We start from the raw sequence: 10,423 nt of genomic DNA, 5'->3' as shown, positions 1-10,423 counted from the left end.
CATCATAATATTGTCTATAACATTAAAAATGAAAAAAACAAAATATTCAGATCATTGGTGAATGTCCAAATAAATCATGATATATCTATAACTAAAGCAGATATGTGGGCTTTTGTTACATTTTTTACTACATTATTAAAAATGATTTTAAAAAATATTGAATAATATAAGATGATTATTAAGGGAAGTTAAAAATATTATTTCTAGATGCAATATAACTACAAATATGTAAGTAAAAATATTGTTAATTTGTAAATATATGCATACAAAAAGATTATAAAAATATACTGTGATGTTAATATTTGTTATTTCTTACTATACTTTGGCTATCATATATGCATTTTATAATCAAAAAGAGTGATAAATGTTCAACAAGTAAGCTATTAACATAGTAGAATTCGGGATACAAAAGGAATAGTGAAGTTAAGATGATTAAAATACCTATTGACCAGTCAAACATGAGTAGGAACTTCCCTTCTAACTTAACTTGAAAGCAAATGTGTAATAGGGGTGAAGAACTGAAAAGATCCACTACAAAGGAGAAAGCTTTAGAGTTTAAGCAGGGAAGGCCTCATGAGCAAGCCCCAGTCCAGACAATCTTTGATCAATAATCTCAAACAACCAATTTTTTATACTGCAAAGGTTGGCCTTTGCCATTTACCACTGTGATATAATAAAGAATATATCTGGCCTTTTCCCTGACACAAAGCTTCAAAAACACTTGAAATCTTTAATAGAAGAGCTTTTGTTATTCATAATAATCACCTTTCATTCATATATGAGTTTATGCTGATTAGACGACTCATGGTGGATCCCCTAGGTAGCTTCCAGTGGAAGCTGGTCACCAAAAATACAAAGTACAATACTGGAGAGTGGATTCAATCATGTGGCCAATGATTTAAGGAGAAATGCTGCATAATAAAAACCCTCAACGGAAGCCCTTGACCCTGAGACTCAATAACATCTCCCTATTGATGTTCTTGCAAAGTGGATCTTTAGATTCCACAAAGAGGAGGCATAGAAGCTCCATGCCCCTCCCTCCTCCTCCCTCAGACCTTGCTCTAATTATCTCTTCCATTTGGCTTGCTCCTACGTTGCATCCTTTACAAAAAGTTTATCTTAAAATTCGTTCTTTCAGTGAGTTCTGGATCAATCAAACAAGTTCTTGAAATTGAAAGTGGGGGGGATAGTCATGAGATCACTCCAAGTTTTAACTGACTAGAAAGACATGCAAGTGACCTTGAAACATGGAGGACTTATGACTGGCATCTGAGCCTAAGAAAGTCCGGTGAGCTAACCCCTTAACCTGTGAGGTCTGCACTGGTCCCAGTCCCTTAATGCCAAAATTCATTCGAGTTGTAGGACACTCAGTTGGTGTCAGAGAATTGCTGTCAAAAAACAAACATTCTACACATGTACAAAGAAACAAAACACTTCTCAAAAAAAATGTTCAGGCAATGTATTAGTTTGGGTGACAAGCCCTTCAATCTTAGTGGCTGAATTCAATAGAAGTTTATTTCTTGCTCATATACAATTCAAAATGGGTGTTCCTGATTAAATAACCTTCCATTTCAAGTCTTCACCTTCTTCTAGGCTCCACACTCCTTCAGACTCAACTAAAAATTGGAGAAAGAGCCATGAAAGGCTACATATGAAACCATTGCCCGGAATTTAGGTTACTTTTAGCTACAGATGTCTTGCGAAATGCACTGTAGCTGTGAACCCAAAGAGAATAAATTGGTTTGATGAAAAAGTAGGCAGTCTTTATCACAAGGGTATAAAATAGTTTTCTTCTTCCTGAAAATACCAATTGTGAATTTATATTTTTGACCTTACTAATCTTAGTAGTCAAAGAAGTTGTAATTAAGTTTCTCATTGCCAGGAGTCATAGTAATATATTTCAAAATGAAACACAACAATAATGTTTTGTCTCATTGTAAGAAAGATTTTTTAGTGTCTACCACTCAAGACCTGTGATGGAGAAAGGATGTGCAAAGATAAATTAAATTTAGTCCTGGGCCTTATACAAAATAGAAAACTATAGACCAGTAGAACTTTCGCTTTCACACAGCTATAACACACAAAAAGAGATTACTAGGAATGTGGAGGGGAAAAAGAGGAGATAAGAAAGAGTAATAGCCCTCCCTACCCCTTATTGATGAATTATTGGTTACTGACATATTCTGGAAGAATGTACATCACCATCTTCAGTTGTCTAATAACTTCTGACCAATCCCACCATTTCCAGTACATAACTCCAGATCATGGTCACACAGATGGTCCTCATTAATCTTGATGGGTCTCAAAACATGTACATGAACATGAACCTGAGCACAAGAGGAAGGGGAAGGTAGATAAGAATAGTACAGAAATGAGAGAGGATAAAAAAAATGAGAGTAGTCAGTATGCATGATGTACATGAATGAAGTTGTCAAATAACAAATTTAATTAATACAAAAGGAGTAATAGAGGTGATGAATACGATAAAAATATACTGTATACATGTATAGGAATATCGTAACAAAACATTTTACCATATTCATTTAATACATGCTTTAAAAACTGTAGGTGATCAGTACAAATAATTCCTTACCTACTAGAAGTATAGCTACTAGTATAAATGTAGTATAAAGTAGAAATGCTTTAAAACACTATCATTAGCACATTCAAAGAAGTAGCTAGGCATGTTGATAGATGTATGGACAGATGCTCTGATACCTTTAGAGAAAATATTTTCTAAGTGACATAGTAAAATGTGTGGAGCAAGACTCAGTGAAGGATAGCTATCCTAAGGAAAGCAGGGGAAAACTGAGTTTTGTCATTTTTAAGAAAATTTTGGTTTCTACAACAGGCTGTTCCCAACATAGGCACTGGCCATGCATTAATAAGTGTATATCTCCATTATTTGGGACCCCAACTGTGTTTTCCCTTAGAAACAATGCTATAAAGGCTTGTTTAGATTCCCAATCAAAAGCAGAATCATCTGTCTACATGGCCCAGAATGAGCCCAAAAGGCTGCTCTAAAATAGACCTTCTCAAACTTGTCTGCTTGCAACTCCCTTTGACCTAAGAAATTCTTATGTGATCTGAGGTATACAGGATTATAAAATAAGTATACAAATAAAATCCTTACTAAAGAATAAATCATACAAAAAATTTGCTATGAAAAATCTTTGATATACATATAATTTTACCCTGTATTAACCATGAAAGAAAACAGATACTCTCGTGTATTTTGGCATGAAGAATTAATCGTTGGTGGGTCTGTGATACTATAAGAGGCAGAACACCTCCAATATTTTTTAGAGTTGAGCAATATTTGATTTTATGGTTATCAATACTGAGAATGCCATTTCATATAAATATGTAATATAAAATGGCAATAGTATACTTAGGGACATTTCAGTAATTGTTGGAAATCTTGTCTAATCTCAACCCAAAATCCATTTAATCTTTTTTTCAATGAAACTCAAGTCTGCAGTTCAAACAGTAATTTTAAAATCAAACATTCAAACACAACTCAACTGAAAGATATACTAATTTGATACTTACATGCTGAGTAATGATAGTGGGAAAATATTAAAAGTCTTTGTTTCCTGTAATTAAACCATTATGTTTCTCTAGGAGTAGAAAATTTTGTATGTATATTTTTCCATTCATAAAACACAATAGTCTGAGCCCAGGCAGTGTTAATTCACATTGCATGACATAACATTATGAACTGTACAAAATGCACATGTTGTATGTTCTGAAGGCAAGCTGCAGTGGAGTTCTGTTATACATCACAAATGAACACTTCTAAAAACACCTTAGATTCACAGCACACTTAATTTTGAATTAAGTTTTGTCACTATGTATTCAGAAATCTTTTATCATTGCCAAACTTTTCACAACCACCATGTTTAGTTACATGACCCCACATGTGGTCACAAGCCACAGATTAAGAAACTGGTTTGCCTCTAGTGCTTGATTCTGCAGTATATGTACAATAGTTGGAAAGATAAAGAGAATATTAGCATGGCTTCTGCACAAGAATGATGCACAAATTTATAAAGCATTCCATAGTTTTTCAATAACTCACTGTCACCTCTAGAGAGATCATTCAAAAGAAAAATAAAGAAATTTCAGTGCTTAACTATATCGTAGACCAAATGGACAGCCAGAGACTGGGAATCAAAGGATGGAAAATAATCTATCAAGTGAACACAAAACAAAACAAAGCTGTGTGAAGCCAAAATTAGAAAGGATAAAGAAAGACACTGAAGGCAATAATTCACCAAGAAGATACAACCCATATAGGAGAACTTACTGCTACCCTTGCGCTAAATTAATACAGTTTCCAATCACTTTCTAAACAATCATCCTTATACCCATAAATATTTGCAGTTCTCACTCATAGCAAAAGAAGGTCACTTTGCAACAGACAGAGACCATAGACAGACTCACAACCTATAAGAGAAAGTAAGTAAAATATAGACAGTAAGTAGCCATGGTGTTCCCACTCTCATAATGAATATCTATAACACAGCACCTGTGTCTCAGGGAAAATTGAGGAGGATGGCATGGAAAGATTATAAAAGCTTGGTGACAGGGACAACTACTGTGAGATAATGTGTTTTGACATGACAGGAATGTTCCACCTATGAACTCTCAATGATATAGTTGCCTTCACCAGACCTTCAAAGACCACATCAATTGACATGCCTAATTCACAGGGTCCTGCTCCTGGATGAAGTGCTACAGACCATAAATGGCTACTGGAGAGGGAGAGGGAATCAATTTTATTCAGGGACAAGACCCCAATCCTGAGTGATCTGCCTTAAACACATTTGCATATACATAATAGTCATTTGACTTAGTAGGTTTAAATATGAGTTGGTTGGGAAATAGATGGGTAGAAAAGATATAAATACTTGTGAATGAAATTTTCAAAAAATATAAATAACATAAGTAAGACATATCAGTTGTCAATTCAGATGCCCCAAATACTGAGGCTCCCAATTTGATAAGCAAGCAGTAATGGACACAAAACATCAGAAAGGACTTGATAGAATAATAGTATGAATTTTCAATATACTACTTTCATCTCTATACAGGTCCTCCAAAGTAAATATTAACAGAGAAAGCTCAGAGCTAAACTATACCACAGATCAAATGGACTTAACATATTTACAGAATATTTCATCCAAAAGAAACAGAATAAACATTCTCCTCAGGCACCTATGGAAACTCCTCTAAAATAGATCACATATGAGGCCACAAATAAAATCTTACCAAATGCATAAGAGAGTAGATAATCTCTTATATTTTTGTACTATAATACTAGAAGCTAAAAACAAGAAAAACTACAGAAACTATATAAATACATGGAGATGGAACAATACATTCTTGAATGAGTCAAATGGATAAAAAAATTAGTTAATTTCTTGAGAAAAAAACAAGATTAGTAACTCTTTAACTAAACTAACAAGAGAGAGGAGAGGCTAAATTAATAAAACTAGAGGTGAAGGAGGGAATATTGCTGCAGAGTCTAATGAAATACAAAGAATCATTAGAGAATACTTTGATAAGTTATATTCCAAAAACATGGGAAAACTATAATAGGGATAATTCCTAGACATAAATGACCTACCAAAATTAAATCAGGATAACATAAACAACTTAAACAGATCAGTAACAATTAACAAGATTGAAGCAGGAAAAAAATGTCCGTCAGTAAAAACTGGTTGTGAAACTAGACCCATGTATCTCTCAACTCCAAATGAATCAGACATCTTACTGTATGAACTGAAACTATGAAACAGTTAGAAGGAAATATAGGTGAAATGTTTCAAGATACAAGCATAGGTCAAAAATTTATGAAAACTCCAGGAAATACCGACAATTGAAATGTGGTATTTCATGAAATTAAGAAACTGAAACTACATATTAGATAGAGGATTGATATCTAGAATACACAAAAAACAAACAACCAAACAACAAGAAATCAAACAAACTTAGCAATAAATGAGATAATTAAGTAGTCAGTCCTCAAAAAGATGAACTAAAAATAGCTAATAAACATATGGAAAATGTTCCACATCCATAACCTTTAGTAAAACTCAAAGTCAAACTACCTTGAGATGACATCTCATCTCAGTAAGAATGACAGTCATTCAGAAAACCAATAACAAATGTTGACAAGTATGCAGAGAATAGGGGACATCTAATGGGACTGCAAACTAGACTAGTCAGTAGGGAAATTGCTATGGATATTCCTAAACAAAACTTGCCCCAAATATACCACTCCCTGATATTCACCTGAAGGATGTAAAAGGCAACAGATCACAGAAATATTTGCACATCTATATTTTCTTGCAACAATATTCACAATAACTAAATTATGGAACTATCCCAGGTGTCCATTAATAAGGTAATGGATAGCATGTGTGGTGCATACATACAATTCAGTTTTAGTCATAAAAACAAAAATTTGTCATTTGCAGGAAAATAAATGCTACTGGAGATTATCATATTAAGCAAATCAGTCAGTCTCAGATAAATATCACATTTTCTCTCATTTGTGGATTCCAGACTTCTTATAGAGATATGTAAAATCACGTATGCATATATGACATGAAAGTACAAGCAAAGTAATGAGTGTCATCCAAACACATCAGGACTGATACACAAATGATGTCATAAAGATGGGATAGCATGCAAAAACCCACATGGGTTCAAACTTGACCAAATCCCAGAACAGAGAAACAGAAGTGGACACACAGTCCCATCTCTAAACAAGAAGCCATTTGCAATTGACAGCTGCTGGAAAAGGGAAAATCCGTTTTCTCCAATGGAATGTCACTAGATACATCAACCACACTCCAGGACAAGCCCCAAGCTGAGGAGTAGTTGGCTAACACAAAAAAAGACTCCATGTCTTTTGTGTCCCTTTTGGTTTTGTTTTATTTGGTTTGGGGTATTTTTCTCATATTAGTTTTATTTAACTTGTTTTTATTTATTTTCACTTTTTGGAAGTTGGGTAGGTAGGGCGGTGTGAAGGATCTAGGAGGAATTGGGGTAGGGAAAGATAAATACAAAAATATATGAAAAAATTAATAAAAATAATTTTAATAAAGAAAGTAAAAGCAAAGGTGTCTAGGAGAACAAAGGGGACTAATGCAAGGGAGGGGCTAGATGAAGAGGGGGGCAGGTGGGTGATGTGTTCCAAATACATAATATACTTGTATGGAAATGTCCTTATAGAGTAGAATACTGTGTTCAATGAATATGTACCCCAAAAAGTCTCACCACAAAGAAAATCATAAGACTAGGCATATCTATGGCTGAATTCTTCCTACCTTGTAAAGAAAAGCTAAGGTCAACACTCCTTAAAGTATTTCATAAAATAGTGAAGAAAACTGTCTAGTTCATTCTAGAAAACCAGGGTTAGTTTGATAACAATATTAAATAAAGACACAGCAACAGCAAAAAAGAAAGAAAACTATAAACCAAATTCCTTGATGAATATGGACAAAAGTTCTCAATAAAGCCCTTTCACACTGAATTCAAGAACACATTGAGATCATGCACCATGACCAATTTGGCTTCGGTTCCAGGCCTTTGAAATGGCTTTAGAAAAAGGAAGTCACAGTGACCTGGCTTCCCTCCCACTAGCACTCCCCTGCTGAAGGTTTCCCCACTTCCCAGTGGTACTACAATTGACAAGCAAATCTGTAATACGTGGGCCTTCAGGATGCATTCCATATCCACGCTATAGAAAAAAAAAACTCATACAATGTTCGTCATAGGAAAAATTAAAACATAGAAATGTTTTGGGCTTTGGCAGCTATTTAAACTCCATAGCTTCAATTTCTCTTGGAACCTCAGAAGATCTAAGTTCACATTCTTACATAGCAAACACCAACTCTTACTTCAGCCAGTCCCCACCTGCCCTTTTATAGTCACTTGCTCCCTGCACCTATTTAAGTTACTTGTTCAGAATGATCAGTAGGAATGAATGCTACTGAGCCCTAAGGGACCTCATGCCTAGCACACCTCTGTCTGTTTTCTCTGTGAGATTATAGGCTCATTTCTTCTGTTGAAAGTAAACATGAAGCAAGTAGATTGATCATTGTACATAAGCTAAAAGTAGAGGCCATTATTATCTGTGATCTTGTCCCCAAGGGTACATCATTTTCTTAGCAGAGGTTAGCAGATTGGATGTCAAAGTGAAGGACCCAGAAATACTTCAGCAGATTTTCATAACGGAAGGTCCTTCTTGGGAAATCATTTCTCAGGATATCTAAGTGAGAAAGAACATATTAGCTATACTAGGAAAAGGAAGGAGAATTGTATGGAGGTTTATCCTTTTATTAATATTTTCAAGGAAACAAACTAGGCCTTGTCAATCTTCTCTAGTGTATCCTTATTCATTCTTCTACTTACTGTGACTTATTATGTTTTTTCTTTCTCTCCATTTTTATTTAAATTAGAAACAAGATTATTTTACATGTCAATTCCAGTTCCCTCTGGCTCCCCTCCTCCCCTGCCCCCCCAACTAACACCATACCTATCCCATACCCTTTCTGCACCCCAGGGTGGGTGAGGACGTCCATAGGGAGTCTTCAGAGTCTGTCATATACTTTGGAAAAGGGCCTAGGCTCCTTGTGTCTAGGCTCAGCGAGTATCCCTCTATGTGTGATGGGCTCCCAAAGTTTATTCCTATGCTAGGGATAAGTACTGATCTACTACAAAAGGACCCATAGATTTCCAAGGTCTCCTCACTGATACCCACGTTCATGGGGTCTGGATCAGTCCCATGCTGGTTTCCCAGCTATCACTCTGGGGACCAAGAGCTCCCCCTACTTCAGGTCAGCTGTTTCTGTGGGATTCACCAGCCTGGTCTTGACCCCTTTGCTCGTCACTCCTCCTTCTCTGCAACTGGATTCCAGTTCAGTTCAGTGTTTAGCTGTGGGTGTCTGCTTCCACTTCCATCAGCTGCTGGATGAAGGCTATAGGATGGCCTATAAGTCAGTCATCAATCTCATTATCAGGGAAGGGCATTTAAGGTAGCCCCTCCTCTGTTGCTTAGATTGTTAGTTGGTGTCATCGTTGTAGATCTCCAGACATTTCCCTAGTGCCTGATTTCTCTTTAAACCTATAATGGCTCCCTCTATTATGGTATCTCTTATCTTGCTCTCCTCTATTCTTCCCCCAACTCAAACTTTCTGCTCCCTCATGTCCTCCTCACCCCTCCCCTTCTCCCCTTCTCTTTCTCCTAGCTCCCTCTCCCCTCCTACCATGGTCCCAATTTGCTCAGGAGATCTTGTCCCTTTCCCCATGCATGTCTCTCTTAGGATCCTCCCTGTTTCCTAGCTTCTCTGGAGATGTGAATTGTAGGCTGGTAATACTTTGCTCTATGTGTAAAATCCATATATGAGTGAGTACATATCATGTTTGTCTTTTTGTGATTAGGTTACCTCACTCAGAATGGTTTCTTCGAGTTCCATCCATTTTCCTGCAAATTTCAAGATTTCATTGTTTTTTTCTGCTGAGTAGTACTCCATTGTGTAAATGTACCACATTTTCTATACCCATTCTTCAGTTGAGGGGCATCTAGGCTGCTTCCTGTTTCTGGTTATTACAAATAATGCTGCTATGAACATTGTTGAACAGATGTCCTTGTTGTATGAATGTGCATCTTTTGGGTATATGCCTAAGAGTGGAATTGCTGAATCTTGTGGTAGACTGATTCCCATTTTCTTGAGGAGTCGCCATACTGATTTCCAAAGTGGCTGTACAAGTTGGCACTCCCACCAGCAGTGGAGGAGTGTTCCTTTTTCTCTGCATCCTCTCCAGCATAAACTGTCATTGGTATTTTTGATTTTAGCCATTCTAACAGGAGTAAGATGGTATCTCAGAGTTGTTTTGATTTGCATTTACCTGATGGCTAAGGATGTTGAACACTTTCTCATGTGTATTTCAGCCATTTTAGATTCCTCTATTGAGAACTGTCTATTTAGTTCTGTACCCCATTTTTTAATTGGATTGTTTGGTGTTTTCGAGAATAGCTTCCTGAGTTCTTTTTATATTTTGGAGATCAGCCCTCTGTCATATCTGGGGTTGGTGAATATCTTTTCCCAGTCTGTAGGCTGTCGTTTTGTCTTGCTGACTGTGTCCTTTGCCTTACAGAAGCTTCTCAGTTTCAGGAGGTCCCATTTATTAATTGTTGATATCAGTGTCTGTGCTACTGGTGTTATGTTCAGGAAGCAGTCTCTTGTACCAATTAATTCAAGGGTATTTTCCACTTTATCTTCTAGTAGGTTCAGTGTGGCTGGGTTTATGTTGAGGTCTTTGATCCATTTTGACATAAGTTTTCTGCAGAGCAAAAGGCTTGGATCTATTTGTAGTCTTCTACATGTTTGCATCCAGTTATGCCAGC

At 36.2% G+C, this 10,423-nt stretch overlaps 1 non-coding gene across 1 annotated transcript; it reads left to right on the top strand.

Moving 5' to 3' along the window:
• The first annotated feature begins 3,962 nt into the window (after nt 1-3,962).
• LOC113837764 lies at nt 3,963-4,069 on the top strand. Its single transcript, XR_003488480.1, has one exon. It is a non-coding gene; the product is annotated as a U6 spliceosomal RNA (small nuclear RNA).
• Nucleotides 4,070-10,423: the final 6,354 nt, after the last annotated feature.

The sequence above is a fragment of the Cricetulus griseus genome, chromosome X, assembly GCF_003668045.3.
Source record: "Cricetulus griseus strain 17A/GY chromosome X, alternate assembly CriGri-PICRH-1.0, whole genome shotgun sequence".
In the NCBI taxonomy this organism is placed as follows: domain Eukaryota; kingdom Metazoa; phylum Chordata; class Mammalia; order Rodentia; family Cricetidae; genus Cricetulus; species Cricetulus griseus.
The sequence above is the reverse complement of the archived record's forward strand: the minus strand, read 5'-3'. Positions and strand labels throughout refer to the sequence as shown.